The sequence below is a fragment of the Carettochelys insculpta genome, chromosome 1 (assembly GCF_033958435.1).
Source record: "Carettochelys insculpta isolate YL-2023 chromosome 1, ASM3395843v1, whole genome shotgun sequence".
Lineage (NCBI taxonomy): Eukaryota > Metazoa > Chordata > Testudines > Carettochelyidae > Carettochelys > Carettochelys insculpta.
In genome coordinates this window covers 133,802,698-133,818,899 of record NC_134137.1, presented here as the reverse complement: position 1 = coordinate 133,818,899, position 16,202 = coordinate 133,802,698, and the positions used below count along the sequence as shown (strand labels likewise).

Here is a 16,202-nt window from a genome sequence, read left to right as displayed (position 1 = left end):
AGCTGAGAAGGAAGCAGCCATGCATAGAGGGTCACCACATAGCTTTGTGAGATACATATGGGACACTTCTGGAGGCTAACAAATTAAAATTAAAGACATGGCACTTCCACACTAGCCGTTATTTGAAATTTGAAATTCAACATTGACACTATACCCATCCCGTAATATTGACATTTTGTCATTGGTATCAGGGCTCACTAATCTGAGCAAATGGCATTTACAGTAAAGACATTGATGTTTTAATATCAAGCTAACTCCTTTACATTCAATTTTATCTCATAATATAGATGCAGCCTTACATTTTACCTCCTCCCACAAGCAGAAGCTGTGTCTATACTACTAGGTAAATTTGAATTTATTTATATCGATTTTCTAATTTTGGAATTTATAAGTTTGATTTTGACCATCCTCACTTCACACCTTGCTCCCTACAGTCGAGTCATTGTTGCCACACATACACATTGGCTAACCAACTGTTGCAGTAGTGCATTGTGGGAAGCTATCCCACAGTTCCCTCATGCCCAAAGCATTTTGGGTATGTTCGCTGGTCTTGACATCATCTTCCCCCATTGCATTTTCATCATTCCCCTCCCAATCCCTGAAAATGTGTTGATCCATTGGAAATAATGCAGAAGACACTCAAAATTACAACACGGGTGCAGTGACTGTATTCTCAACTAGCCATCAATCCCACCCCCCATCATTGCCAAAATGTGATGCCAGAAAATAATGCAGGGGGAAGAATGTAGGAAGAAAGAAATAATTTTTGGTTTCCCCATACGTTGTTGTGAATCGAAAGGGTTTTTGGCTTTCCAGTGCAGTATAAGGCTTCCGTGCAATGACTGTATTCTCAACTGGCCATCCATCCCACCTCCCATCATTGCAGAAAAAAAGAACTGTTGGGTTTTCCCGGCAGCGGCAGCAAGCCCAGGTATGGTCTGGGGCTGGGGGTGGTGTTGCTGGATGACCAGTTGAAGTATTCTCCCCCGTTGGCAGCAAGCCCCTTAGCCACCATGGGAGACTTTTCTCGGGCGGCAGCAGCAAGCCCAGGTGTGGGCCAAGGGGCAGGGGGGAAGGGGCGTTGCTGGATGACCCCATGGTGGCAGCAAAGCTCTCTCCGTGTGACTGGCAGCATTGCCAGCACCGAACAGTAGGCACATCCTTTTATTGGGTTGGGTTGGGGGATACCCATGTGCTGTGCCTGAGTGCAGGAAAGACCCAGACTGTGTGGGAGGGAAGGGGGTTTGCACACAAATGTAAACTGCTGAGAAGAAGTTCCTTGGCTTGTTACACAAGAACAACCCTCAGCACAGCCTTGTTGCCACGTGGTACAGTGGGGCAGGGGCTGGCGCCAGGCAGCACAAAAGAAAATAACAAGCATACAGACAGTTGCGAACTCCTTGCAGGGGCTATTTGAATGGATAGATGCATGTGCCCCACTAACAGCATAGAAAGAAAGAAGCCATTTCTCAGGCTGTCATAAACTAACACGAGCCCACAGTTAAAGGCTCACTGCTCCCGCTTGGAAAATCAGGCTTTTCCTGTTACTGAAGAGCAGCAGCCAGAGCGTAGCAGTGAGAGGGGCATAGTGGGTTGCGTACGGACACCTCTGCAGGCCAATAAATTCGCTTTTAAGATGTGGCGCTTCCACACTGGCCTTTAATTGAACTTCTGAATTCGAGTTTGATGCTATACCCATCAGGTAACTGTGATTTTGTAATCTTGAGATTAGTGCACCCAAAAATGAGCTAGTGGTCTTTACAGGGAGACAGACACTGTAAAATCAAGCTAACTGAATTAAATTCAAATTTATCTCGTAGTGTAGACACAGCAAGAGAGAGTGGCCTTTCTAATAGGGGGAAGCACTTATGAGGGGAGGGAGAGGAGCTATCAATGAGGGAGACACAAATCATATACTCCCCAGAAATGGTTTTGGAAGATCTATGTGTTCTGCAGAAAGGTGCAAGATTGTTTTAAAGCCTCCAGGGGAGGAAAAAAAGAAAGAATGTTAAAGCTTTTTCTGTTATAAAACTGATACCCTTACAGTAGGGATGGACCTCATCTGGAACCCCATACCCAAACTCATTGCAAATTTGGGGAGGTTTAGATCCTGGCTGAGACATGCTTTTTAGCTCTCACAGTCCTGTACACAATATGTAGAAAAGGTCAAGAGAGTATGTAGAGGGAAGGCAGATAACTGAAAACAACATCTGAAAACTGAGTAACTCTTGTTACAAGTAAACAGCAACATGATTATATTCTAAATAGATGGGAAACATCTTCTTCAAACTTATTGCATTTCTTGTTTCACACACTACCCTGCGGGGAGTTTACTGGTATGCCCTTCCCTGAGGCCCTGAAGGGATGTTTATCCTAGGAACAGCAATCAAAAAAATGAGACTGAAGAAGAGGCCATGGAAACATATGCCCTTCCTGTTCGTACTACCCACTCTGGAGCCATGCTAATCCACAGCAGAAGCTCATGACCCTCTTCCCACCTCCCCTTCCTCCCAACCCCAACCTACGCCTAATGCTTGTCTGAGGCCTACATCTTGTATTCAATTAGTAACTAATTTATTACCTACAAAACTGTAAGGCTACTTCCCTAGAAATTATAAAGGAATTTAGTTTTGTTTTCAGGAAAGACTACTGGATACATAGCAGGTAAGAATATCTGCAACACGATTGATATACAAATTGAACCTCTCTAATCTGGAATACTCTGAGCCACGGAACTCCATAATCTGGCATGATTTTAGTTAGCTGGACAACAGTTTATGGGTGTGGCCAAGTTTCCTGTGGTCCCATAAGGTTTGTTTACAGCCACCAGTCCTGGCTCTCAGTGTTCTGTGCTGTTATTTAGCTGTAATTTACTTCCAAATGTCTTCTCAGAGCCCCGTAAGATGTGGAAGTGTTGGTAATGTGCTCTCTAATCCAGAACACTCTTGTCCACAAAACTTCTGTTGTCTGGCAAATCCTCTCCTCAGGCACCAGTCAAGTCCTGCGGCAGAGAGTTGAGGGGAAGTGGTAAGAGAGAGGTTAAGGCTTGGGATAAAAATTTGTTAGTGTTATTGCAGCTTTAAAATTGTACATGAAGGATAGTTTGGTATGCACAGACTATGGTATGCCAAGTATAGGAGAAAACATTTCTGTCACTTTTACAAGGGCTAACTTTCGCCCTGGAGATTGACTACTCTGTTGAAACTTTTGTATAAAAATCGTCACCTTTCTTCCTTCCTGTAAGTGCTTCTGTCATGATCTCCGTAATGTAAACTGTAGTCTCTCCATAATTCAGTTTGTCCAAAGTGCAGCTATTCATTTCATTTAGGCTCTGATCATGAAACTTCTTCCATACATGCAGGCCCCTGTGTTCCTGCAGAGCCTTACTGAAGTCAGTGTGATTCCACGTGGACACAGGGGTCCACCTCCATGGGACAATTTGCAGTATCAGGAGCTTGTTTTAAGCAAGGCAGTGTTGCTGCATTTACAAACCAAAGCAAGCAGTCCTGTAGCACCCTGCAGCTAACCGAAGATACAGACTAACACGGTACCCACTGAGTCTATTTACTTTGCTGCATTTAATCATTTTTTCAAGAATTTCTATTTATTCACATAGGCAAGATGACGACACTTGAAGTAATAGATTCATTTTGTGGCTGCTGTTAACGAAGAACTTTTATAACCAGAAAACTTGGCTTTATTCAGATGATATTTCAGTGCTATGACAGGTAATTTCTCCTACTTCATCAGCAGCTGAAAATATATGCGTAACAAACTAATGAATTATACCATTAAATTAATGATGTGCTAATTAGCAAATTAATGAAAAATGTGGGATACAATGTTCACAATTATTCTGTGTTCATTGACAGTTGCAGCTACCATTTTTTATTGACGAACCCTGTGTTTTATGTCCTTGAGCTTTATTCCCTCCCACCAAATAGCCTAATAGTTGTCCCTTGTTGACACATTCCCCCAAAAGCCCAAAAAGCGGCCTACCACCATCGGCTCCAGCTCCTTTCTGGCTAATTGACACCTTGACATTTCAATTCCCATTCTCATGGCCCTTCTCTTCTCCCTCTCTCTAATAAAACAATCTCACTGGCTAAAAGAGTCTGTTTCTTCCTCTATCCTGGTTCCAGAAACAGAGGTATTGTTACCCTCTTCCCATCTGTCTTAGCACTTCTTAGCTGTTACTGCCTCAGATTCTACCATGTGAGACACACGTAACACCTCTTTAATCAGCAACAGTACTCCCACATACTTATAGTTTAGCCCATTATGTAGACGTTGAAAGCAACTTTATATATAAATCCTAGTCTATGAAGATGCTGGAGGAATTACATTAAACAAAATTATTGCATTTTATGTTTGTATATAGTGTAATATGTGATTTATAACACCATTTAGAAGAGTCATCGAAACAAACAACACATGCTTTTGTTCTGTCAGTGAGACAGAAGTTTGGTCTCCATCAGCCTTTCCCTGACCTGTATCAGGAGAGTGTTGATGTGATAACATCCTGCACTTTTTAGGGAGCGATGAGTGACAGGATTGCAACAAACAAGACTTGCAGACTGTTAAACCACAGTGGGGGAGGTAGGACAGAATTCAAGAGGGAGTCCATTGGCTGTATGAGTCCACTGTTTTTATTTATTATTATCAGGCTTGCTAAAAGTAATTTCAAGCCCTCAGGTGGAACAGTCAATAGGCCTCCTAGAAAGGACTGGTAGCCGAGTTAGTCTGTATTTTCAGAAACAACAAGAAGTCCTGTTGTACCTTATAGACTAACAGATATTTTAAAAGCAGGTCTGATGAAGCGGGCCTTTGCCCATGAAAGCTTATGCTCCAAAATATCTGTTAGTCTATAAGGTGCCACAGGACTTCTCATTGTTCTAGAAAGGCCTGGAGCAGCATCCACTACAGTTGGACCCAGGGGAACTTTCACGGCTTTCAAGTCTTTTATTGTCTATACTTCTGGGGATCATGTTCTCTAATGCACATTTACCAACCACAGAGATCCCAACTTTCAGCTCTTTCCCATGGGCATGAAGAAATTCCAGGGGGAGTGCAAGGTGACCCAGCCCCCCCCATCATTCCCCCCACCTGAAGAACGATCCAGCCTTTGCTTCCGTCTCTCAGCTCCTGCTATTTTACATGGGTGACCTGGTACAGCCGCTGTAAAAAGCAGGTAGCTGCCAAAGACCCACCTGAAGCTAGCTGTCTTCTGCAAAGAGGAGTGAGTGTGGGTCAGTGGGGGAGGAAGAGAATGGGGCTAGATGGGGTGCTGGGGGTGCCTGGCTCAGGTGAGGGGGATGTAGATGGGGTAAAAACCAGGTGGGGGGATGCCTGGCTTTGTGGCATGGGAGGGGCTTGGGCGGGAGGCTTGCGTGGTTTGGGCAGCTGGCCAGCTTGTGGGACTCGGGGTACTTGGGCAGCTGGCCCCAGCAGTGCGGGGCTCAGGCTGGTGGTTGGGCAGCTGACCCCAGCAGCATGGGGCTCGGGCAGCTTGGGCTGGCAGGCAGGTGGCTGGCCCCAACAACGTGGGGCTTGGGTGTCTGGCTCTGGCAGCATTAGCTTGGGTGGCTCAGAATGGCAGGCCAGCGGTGGCAGTGGGAGGCTTGGGTGGCTGGCTCAAGCAGCTGGCCCGCGGCTTGTAGGCAGGCAGCTGCTCCCAGTAGCGCAGGGCTCAGGTAGCTGGCGGGCGGAAAGGTTGCTGGCCTGGGTGGCTGGCCCCGTCAGCATGGGACTCAGGTGGGTGGCTTTGGCAGTGCAGGTCTCAGGCAGGCGGGTGGCTGTCGCGGTCAGTTCTGGAGACTGGCAGAGGGCTCAGGTAGCTGGCCAGCTGGGGCTTCACCAGGCACTTTCTAGGGGCCAAGAAAAATCAGTTGTGCTTATTTTTTATTTTAAATAACATTTTTACATCAAGTTTTTGTGTTTATTTTAAATTACAAATTGAATTTTTTGTTAAAAGGGGAGTTGAATGATGGTAAAGAAGATGTGGGGGGGCATAAGGGTTTCTCAAAAATCAAAAAGGGGCAGTGTGATGCTGAAAAGTTTGGGAACCACTGCTTTACAAAGTCCCAAAAGCAACATATACCCCCAGCTGCCCTCCTCCATCTCCAACCATCCCATCACCCCCAAACACCAGCCACAAACCCCTCCTGAGATCAGTCACATGGCCCCACAGAACAGACACCAGTCTCACATCAAAATAGCCTCAAACACTCACCCACCAATCCAGCACTGTCCCCTAAACGCCCACCCCACCCCTCTCTGCCCTGGAGAACCCAGACAAAGCCGGCACCAGGGGGCACTGCCATCAACTTTGCTGCAGTTGTTGGGTAGCAGCTGCTGGATCCTAAGTCCACTTTTGAGTCTGTCCCTCAGTGGTCCTGTGGCCTGCTTGCCACTTTTTCCCTGCCAGACAGCTCTACCCTGGCCCCCAGTCCACTTAGCTCCTTTCTTCCAGTCATTCCTGTCTACCCCTGCCCCACACCCCACTCTTTTCACTTCCCAGCCATCTCCAACCAATTTCCTGAGCTCACCTTCTTCCCTCTTTTTGCCTAGCCTGGCTATCCCCACACACCCACTGTATTCCCAGCCCAGCTCTCCCCTCCCCGCTCACTCACACAGAGTTGCAGCAATTGCTGCCCTAGCCAGGCCCGTTCCTCCTCCTGGCTCTGCCTTCCCAGGGCAGCTGGGAAGCTGCTTTCCTGACTTGCCCTCTGGCTGTCCAGGCTCCCTCCTTTCCCAGTGCTATCCAGCAGGATGCAGTGCATGCCTAAGAGCCCTGCAGCCTGCCCAGGGTATGTAGAAGGTGGTGACAGCCAGGAGATTCTGGGCTCTTTTAAATTGCCAGGGCCCCTGGACAATTGTCCCGTTTGCTCTCTCCATCTCCCACTCTTCCACCATCAGCAGGTCCGATTATCATTGCTAAGTTTAGAAACCTTATGAGTGCAATCTTGGCCCGAATGAAATCAGTGTGAGGTTTTGCTATTGATTTCAGTGGGACTTGGATTTCACCCTACATAACCTACAGGTAAAGAAAGAAATATGAGACAGTAATAACTACAATACAGATCTGCTGGAAATACTGACCCAAAGAGTTAAGTCACACTATGTAAGCCCATCTGGCATGCTGAAGTGACATCTGAGGGCTAACTGTGATATGAATGTGCAAAAGAAGCCTATTCAATGGGATTTAGTAAACTTATCTTTCCTAGAGATGAATCAGAGAAATAGAAACATGACCAACTAAAAGCAGCTTGCAGGATTTACAGTCTATTAACACAAATACCAGGGTTGACAAAGCTAGCAGACCTGTAAAAGCTGGACACATTTGTCATCTGATTGGTTTCTACAACAAGCATCATAATTACAGCTGTGTATGAGACGGAATCCTCAACCTATGCAAAACTACAGAAGGTGTATGGATAGCCATCTATGTATACAAAATAAAAGCCACCCTAAAAAGAACGGAACCATTTTACACAAAAAAGCTTCCCAGACTAAATGGGAAACTATAGAAATAAAAGCACATACACCTTATACAGAAAATTTGTCAGAAAATAAAAGCTCCAAGAAACACACATTTCTTAATCATATGGGTGCTTTTTTCCACATGTAATATGTAAAAGTACTAGAATTTTTCCAAACAGACTACTCCAACAGACCAATTTAGTACAGCTTCTCCATCTGAACTGTTCTACCAAAGCAAGAGTAGCCCAGGGTGTTCTTTTGATTTTTTACATTGTTGTTTCTCTGGAAAGGACAAATTTTAGAATAAATTTTAGAATACATGTTACTTAGTCTTAGGACTTATCAAGTAGTTTGGCTGTAATGGAAATATTCTAGGTTCATCCTTCAGAGAGGATGATTTGAAGTATCAGATATTGTCAATTGGCCTTGATTAATGGTCTACTAGACAGAGGGGAACAGCTACTGCTGTTCAGTAGAGCAATCTTCTTTTTCCTTACCATGCTGGTTCACTCTCTTCCTTGAATTGTAATAGAAGAAAGATAGGGATGAGTTCACTTATCAGCCTATTTATTGTTTGTATAACTGTATGACTAGGAGCCCTAATCATGAACCAGGACCCTATAGTGCTAGACACAGAACAAAAAGATGACTTACAGAAATTAGAGAAAAGCAGTGCTGTAGTACTTTAAAGACTAACAAATATATTTATTAGGTAATAAGCTTTCATGGGTAAGACCCATTCAGATTTTAAGAAGTGGCTCTTACCCATGAAAGCTCATTTCCTAATAAACAAATTTGTTAGTCTTTAAGGTGCTGCAGGACTGCTTGTTTTTTTGTGAAGCTGCAGACTATCATAGCTACCTCTCTGAGAAATTAGAAGGATATCCATAGGGTGTAAGATGATCCTCTGCTCTTAACTCCACAGGTATAAGAATTCAATATACCAAAAAAAAAAAAAAAACAGTCAAATTTCTCCTCACTAACCAACTGGAATGCTTGCTCTGATCTGACTTATTACAGTTTTTATACAGCTCTCGGTTTTGTTATTTTTTTTTAATTTTATGAAGTTTAAAACAGCATTATTTTAAGTATGTGTTCTGCACAGTTAACACAGCAGCATTTCTGCTCTTGTTTCTGAGTTTGTTACCAAAGAGACTATCTGTGTTTGTCTAACAAAGCATTAGCTTCCTGTGTATTGTCTGTTTAAAATGAACTTTCCGCTCATCCCCAACTGTTTGCATAAAACTTGAGAAAAACACAGGCACATGTTGGCATAATGTTGTGGGTCTCAGGATCATCAGTATTTCCCTCATTGGAGCTTTTAATAGTACCAGTTGTCTCTTACCACTCTCTAGTGTCTTATCAGCTGTCACTGACACTTAGGACACTGTAATTAGAGAGAACTGGTTAAATCAAACTAAATGTGTTTTATACAGAACATCCCTCACACATCCTGTCTGTTAAACAGGGTTCACACTTACATATGCATTCAGGAACAGATTTAGGCCAAAGGAAGGCAGTGGTTAATGAGATCTTCAAAACCTCACATATATATCTGGCCAGAAACACATTGATGCCACACTAATATTTGCAATTTTTAAAAACAGTTCTGAGCTCTGTAGGTGATGTTCTGTAAATAAGTCACATGTCTGAGGAGCCTGTAAAATTTTAGCTTATTGTAAGGGGATTACTGGCTCTTTACTGAAACTTAGTGAGCGATTTTTGTTGGCACTCTACGGCTTTGTCCACACTGCCTCCCTACTTCGAAGGGAGGTTGGTAAGTAGGGTGTTGGGAGTTTATTAATGAAGTGCTGTGCTGCATATGCAGCACTTTATTAAGCAAATTTCCCCACCCGTGACAACTTCGAAGTTTTAAACTAGCCGGGGCTCACCTGCCTGTACTTCAAAGTCCCTTTACTCCTCAAAATTTTGAGGAGACCAAAATTCTTCCAGCAGACCTTTGAACAACAGTCTGACTCTCTCGACCCCGCCCCCTCCCAACACCAAAAGAAGAAGAACTCTCTGTGGACTAACCCGATGGTCATAGTGAAAGTCTGGATTTTTACATACAATGCTTCTGCAACTGTGCTCAGACTGACATTATACGCAAACAGTACCAAATGAGATACAACATCAACTATGCTGAACGCTATGCTGTCCAGAGTCTTAACAATAGCCAAGACATTATAATCAAACCAGCTGACAAAGGGGGTGCTGTTGTCATCATGAATAAGTCAGACTATGAACAGGAGGCAGCCAGACAACTCTCCACCACCACATTTTATAGATCTCTCTCTTCTGATCCCATTTTGGAATTCCAAAAGAAATTACAACAACTACTTAAAGAACTCCCTGCTGCTACTCAGGACCTTATTCACTCAGACGCACCCTCTGAGCCCCAGCCTGGATTATGCTATTTACTTCCCAAAATCCACAAACTTGGAAACCCCAGCCGCTCTATCATTTTGGGTATTGGCACCCTTACCACCAGACTATCCAGTTATGTGGACTCCCTCCTCAAAACCTATGCCACCAGCACTCCCAGCTATCTCCGAGATACCACTGACTTCCTGACGAAATTACAAAACATTGGAAAAGTTCCTGAAAACACCATTCTTGCCACCATGGATGTAGAGGCTCTGTACACTAATATTCCACATGAAGATGGATTACAAGCGACCAGGAATATCATCCCTGACATCACCACAGCCAGTCTGGTGTCTGACCTCTGTAACTTTGTACTCACCCACCATTATTTCTGATCTGGGGACAATTTATACCTCCAGGTTGGTGGAACTGCTATGGGCACCCACATGGCCCCACGATATGCTAATATATTTATGGCTGATCTGGAACAATGATTCCTCAGCTTTCATCCCCTATTACCCCTCCTTTATTTACAATACATCGATGACATCTTTATGACTTGGACCCATGGTATAGAGACTCTAGATGATTTCCACAGAGACTTTAACAATCTGCACCCCACCATCAACTTATGCCTCGATTACTCCATGTGAGAGATACGTTTCCTGGACACTACAGTACAAATCAATGATGGCCTGATCAGCACCACACTCTAGTGGAAACCCACTGACCGCTATACTTACCTACATGTTTCTAGCTTTCATCCTGCACACACAGCTAGATCCATTGTTTACAGTCAAGCGCTTTGGTACAATTGCATTTGCTCTGATCCTACTGACAGAGACCAAAAACTACAAGATCTTTACCAGATATTCATAAACCTGAATTACCCACCAGGAGAAATAAAAAAACAAATTGACAGGGCCAGATGAATACCCAGAAACCAGCTACTTCAAGATAGGCCCAAATTAAAAAAACAACAACAGAACACCACTGGTCATTACCTACAGCCACCAACGCAAACCACTGCAACGCATCATTAAAGACCAACAACCCATCCTTAATCAGGATGTCACACTCCAGAAGGTCCTAGGTGACAGGCCTGTTCTCTCCTACAGACAACTTCCTAACCTTATGAGGATTCTCAGCAGCAACCACAGGCTATATCACAATAATACTAATCCTGGAACTTTTCCTTGCAACAAGCCCCATTGCCAACTTTGTTCACATATCTATTCTGGAGATACCATCACTGGATCTAACCATGTTATTCACATAATCACAGGCACATTCTCATGTTCCTCAACTAACATCATATATGTCATCATGTGCCAACAATGCCCACCTACTATGTATATAGGGCAAATGGTAAACACTCTTCGACAAAGAATGAATGGACACAAAACAGACATTAAAAAACTCTGTCAGCCAGCACTTTAATGGAGTGGGCCATTCTGTTAATGACTTGAAAGTCTGTTTTACTGAAAAGGCACTTTAAGGATCGCCCACAGAGAGAGAATGTGGAACTCTCTTTTATATGCAAATTCAACGCATTAACATGTGGTTTGAACCGGGCCAGCAATTACCTGGCCCATTATATCAAAACACCTTGATTACAATTTTTTCTGATTTGTCAACCTTGATAACTATTTTTGGTTCTCTGTACCTTAAATATTGAGTCTGTTCTGGCATGGCTATGGTCTGAAGAAGTGGGTCTGTCCCACGAAAGCTCATCACCTAATCAATTATTTCGTTAGTCTTTAAAGTGCTACTGGACTGCTTTTTTGTTTTGATAGAATATAGACTAACATGGCTATCTCTCTGTTATGATTAAAAACAATTAAAGGGAATCCTGCCTGTGTTTATGTATTTGCCCTATAGAGTTTTGTAGAACTTTCTTTAGTTGGGACAGAATTTCTAATGAAAATTATTTACAGAAATAAACAGTAAGATGACACTAGGTTTATGTGGGATGAAGAGAAATTTTTTAAAACACAAATGCGGCACTTCATAACGAGGGACAGTTAACACTTTCCTTAAAGCTATGGACTGTATTCTATAAAGATTGTTTTAAAAAAAAAAGACAATTGCTTATTTATGAAGTCTTATATAAGTTTCCATTTCTAACAGGTTTGATTAAATGTGGATCAACACTTTTTCCAGGCTCTGATCCAAGATTTCAAACACTTACATAACATTTTATATAATTTTCCTCACAGTAATGTTGATTTCATGCATGATAAGGAATTGTGGGTTATCTGCACTGTAATCTACACATCCAAAGATAGCAACTCCATTTGGTAGGTCAGGCAATTACTTATTAGAATGTAAGATGTCATGAGGATCTTGTCACCTTCCCCCCCCCATTTAATGAAAAATGGCTCATGGATATGTATGTGCATAACTTGAAGATGCTTTATGCAAAATGGGTCACATAATGTATCAGTTATACAGTTACAATCTGCTGAATCTGTATATCCCATTTCTGTGCATATATCATTCTTGTATATTAAGTTAGAAATATGAAGTGTGGATCTGTTTATAATTCTAAATGTGCTAACGAAGGCCACTACTTATGGCCCAAGAATGGTTCTGTGATCAAGCCAGCAACCTGTGAACGCTCATGTTTGTTCTATAAGCCTAAACTATGCTTAGTCCTAGAAAGACATGTGGTCACGCCCCTAGTACTGGAATCCATCTTCAACCTAGTATTTTTCCTTGGACATGGGCAGGTGTCATATAAAGGATTCCCACCCTGGGGGAAACCAGTGGGAAGCAATCAGTCCTTTTATCTTCAAATGGCTTTTGAAACTGCCTATCCTGCCTGGGATACAAAGAACTTTAAAGAAACTGTGTAGACCAAGCAGCAACGAAGGGTCCTGTGGCACCTTATAGACCAACAGAAAAGTTTTGAGCATGAGCTTTCATGAGCACAGACTAGCATCTGATGAAGTGAGTCTGTGGTCACAAAAACTGATGCTCAAAACTTTTCTGTTAGTCTATAAGGTGCCACAGGACCCTTCGTTGCTGTTACAGATCCAGACTAACACGGCTACCCGTCCGATACTTGTGTAGACCAAGGCCAGAATAAAGATCAACTCAGACTTGAAATTTTTAATCTGCATTAAGAATAGCTGTTTATGGTAAGAATTTGCATGCAACAAGTTTCTTAGCAGCTTAGAATTAGCTAGCCATTTTTTGGTCATTTTAATGTAGCAATTTACTTTGACACAACTATTTTCACTTGCAGCCACTTAAATTTGATTTTTTTTTTACTTAATAAAAACACTTTTGTTCATTATCAAACAGAATGTAAATAATTGTTATCTTTGGGGTGAACAACCACTGTACATATCTCTCTTTCAGTGAAAAATTGGGTGGACCTTATGAACTTCCTCTGTGTACAAGTTTTACACAGGATAAGACAGATTTATTTGTGCGTTTGCTCCCTTTTGGGGTTGGCTTAGTGGGTGCTGAGCCCTTATAGCTGAGCCCTCCCAGAACGGTGCTTGTTCAGTGTCTGTGTTTCTCTGAGGGGTGGCAGTAACCCCAACTCTGCACCTTGTCTGGGGAGACCAGAGAATCTGGCCCAGCAGGACACAGTGGTGGAGAGCTCCAGAGAGCAGGAAGATAGGCATCAGTGGCATGAACACCATACCAAGGGATGATCCTAATGGGAGTTCTGTGATACAACATGTGACAGATCTAATGGAGGTTGAACCTCTCTAGTCCAGCGACCTCGGGACCTGACCAGTGCCGAACCAGAGAATTTGCTGAACCACAGGAGGTCAAGGCCTTTGACTTGGTCAGCAGGGATGGTCTGTTCAAACTGCTCCACAAGATAGGCTGTCCTCCACGGTTACTCAAGATGATCCAGTCGTTCCACGAAGACATGAGAGGAACCATCCAATATGCCGGCGCATTATCGGATGCTTTCAGAATCAGGAGCGGCGTCAAACAAGGATGCGTGCTTGCTCCAACATTGTTCGGGATCTTCTTCGCACTCCTCCTGAAGCATGCGTTTGGATCTTCAACAGAGAGCATCTTGCTGCACACAAGATCTGATGGGAAACTGTTTAACCTTGCAAGGCTGAAAGCTAAGTCTAAGGTGCGAGAAGTCCTCATCAGAGACATGCTGTTCGCAGACGATGCTGCTGTAGTGTCTCACACAGAAGACCAGCTTCAAAAACTGCTGGATCAGTTCTCCAAAGCGTGCAAGGACTTTGGGCTTACCATCAGCCTAAAGAAGACAAACGTACTCGGTCAGGATGTTGCTGAATCCCCATCAATCAGCATTGACAACTATACGTTAGAGGTCGTCCACGAGTTCGTTTACCTCGGGTCCACTATCACTGACACCCTGTCGTTGGACACTGAGCTAAATAGGAGGATCGGAAAAGCGGCCACAACTCTGTCCAGACTCAGCAAGAGAGTGTGGAATAAGAACAAGCTGTACACTCACACCAAAATGCAAGTCTACAAAGCCTGCATCCTCAGCACCCTCCTTTATGGCAGTGAGACTTGGACCCTGTATGCCCGCCAGGAAAAGAGGCTGAACGTCTTCCACTTGCGCTGCCTCAGGCGCATCCTTGGAATATCATGGAAGGACAGAGTGACCAACACCGCCGTCCTCGAGCAAGCTGGAATCCCAACCATACACACCCTCCTCAGGCAGCGTCGACTCCGCTGGCTTGGCCACGTCCACAGGATGAATGATGGAAGGATTCCAAAAGACATCCTGTATGGTGAGCTAGCCTCTGGCAAAAGACCTCCCGGACACTCCCAGTTGCACTACAAAGATGTCTGCAAGAGAGACCTCAGAGAGGTAGACATCGAGCTGGACAACTGGGAAGAACTAGTAGACGACCGCAGCAGATGGAGGCAGGGGTTACACAAGGGCCTTCAGAAGGGCGAGTTGAAGATCAGACAGCTAGCAGAGAAGAAGCGAGCGCACAGAAAGCACAATAAGGACTTGCCAGACACCCACCACATCTTCAAGAGATGCAGCAAGGACTGTCACTCCTCGTGTGGGTCTTCATAGTCACAATAGACGCTGTAAATGAAGTCCTCAATTGAAACATTAAAGGGCACGATCCATAGTCTATGCAGACTGAAGGATGCCTACTACTACTACAGGAGGTCAATATTGTCCAGCAGCATTACCAACACTTCCACTGCTCCCTGGGCTCTTAGAAACTATTTACTAACTACCTAGATTCATCTTCAGAGTCCCAAAAACACTTGAACAGGGAATCTCCTATCTCACAAGAGAGCACTCTAACCACTGAGCTATATATACTCATGTTGGGCTCTCAGTCTCTCCTGTTGAAGTCAGTGGCTAAATACTTTGTCATTGATCCAAAAAAGGGGGTGAGGGAAGGGAGGAGAGAGGAGAAAAAGAAAGAATGACTTTGTAGTGTTTAGGCAACCAGGTGGGAGACTCAGAGTCTCTTGCTCCAATGACTATTTATCTACAACAGTGGCATTCAAGAACAATTAAAGGATCGTCACACTTGTGGTTGTCATCCTTCTGTAATCGCCACAGGGCCCACGCCCACTGGCTCTAATGATGCCCCCAGCTCCCCTTCCCCCCCATACAAACTGAATGCAGCATCTCACCAGAGAAGCCACCACCTCAGCAGCCACACCGGGGTCCATGCGAGCCACACCATGGCCTCAGCCACGGCCTGAGCCATGGCCGCACCAGCAGAAGCCATGCCTGGGCCCAAGCTGCACTGGCAGGAGCTGTGCTGGGGCCCGAGCAACACTGGCAGGAGCCATGCTGGGGGCCAACGCATGGCCTGAGCCACACTGGGGGCCCAAGCCGCTGCTGCTGCTGCCACCATGCACTTGTCCCACCAGGCAATGGGGCATGTGCCTGGAACAGGCAGATGGACCCATGTGTGTGGCTTGGAGGAGCTGCATTTAAAAGCTCCAAGAGCCGCATGAGGCTCCAAAGCCAATCGCCACACTACAGCGTCCTGTTTGCCACATGCGGCAAGTGGGGAACATACTGAACACTCCAAATCTACAGTGAAGTTGTCAGTACTTTAACTATGGTGGACATGTCCTCCCCTATCGACGCTAGTGCTAAATGGCACATACATTTACCTTCTCTGCTATAAAAGTTACCTCTGCTCCTGGATCTAGGAAGACTAGACACAAGGGCTTTCCCACTCACATTCCAGCTCTGGCTCCCTGGCAGAAGGCCTTCAAAAATGTATTTTACATTAATTCAAAAATAAGGGAGCCACCCAAACTAGATCAGTTTCCTGATAACAATGTGACTCAGCATCTTGAACTCCAATGGTCCCAGTTCATCAATCAATGGCTTTTCTTCAGTTGGATGGGAG

General features: G+C 44.3%; 1 long non-coding RNA gene across 2 annotated transcripts in view; it reads right to left on the bottom strand.

Moving 5' to 3' along the window:
• Positions 1-19: 19 nt before the first annotated feature.
• The window catches only part of LOC142012242 (uncharacterized), a 47,448-nt gene continuing 31,265 nt past the window's right edge, over positions 20-16,202 (bottom strand). The window contains exons 2-3 of one of the 2 annotated variants that reach the window (XR_012645289.1): positions 5,107-5,867; positions 20-3,001 (exon numbers count right to left, since the gene is read on the bottom strand). This is a non-coding gene — a long non-coding RNA (uncharacterized LOC142012242). The remainder of the gene's footprint in view (positions 3,002-5,106; positions 5,868-16,202) is intronic. The other variant, XR_012645290.1, reaches the window with a different exon arrangement.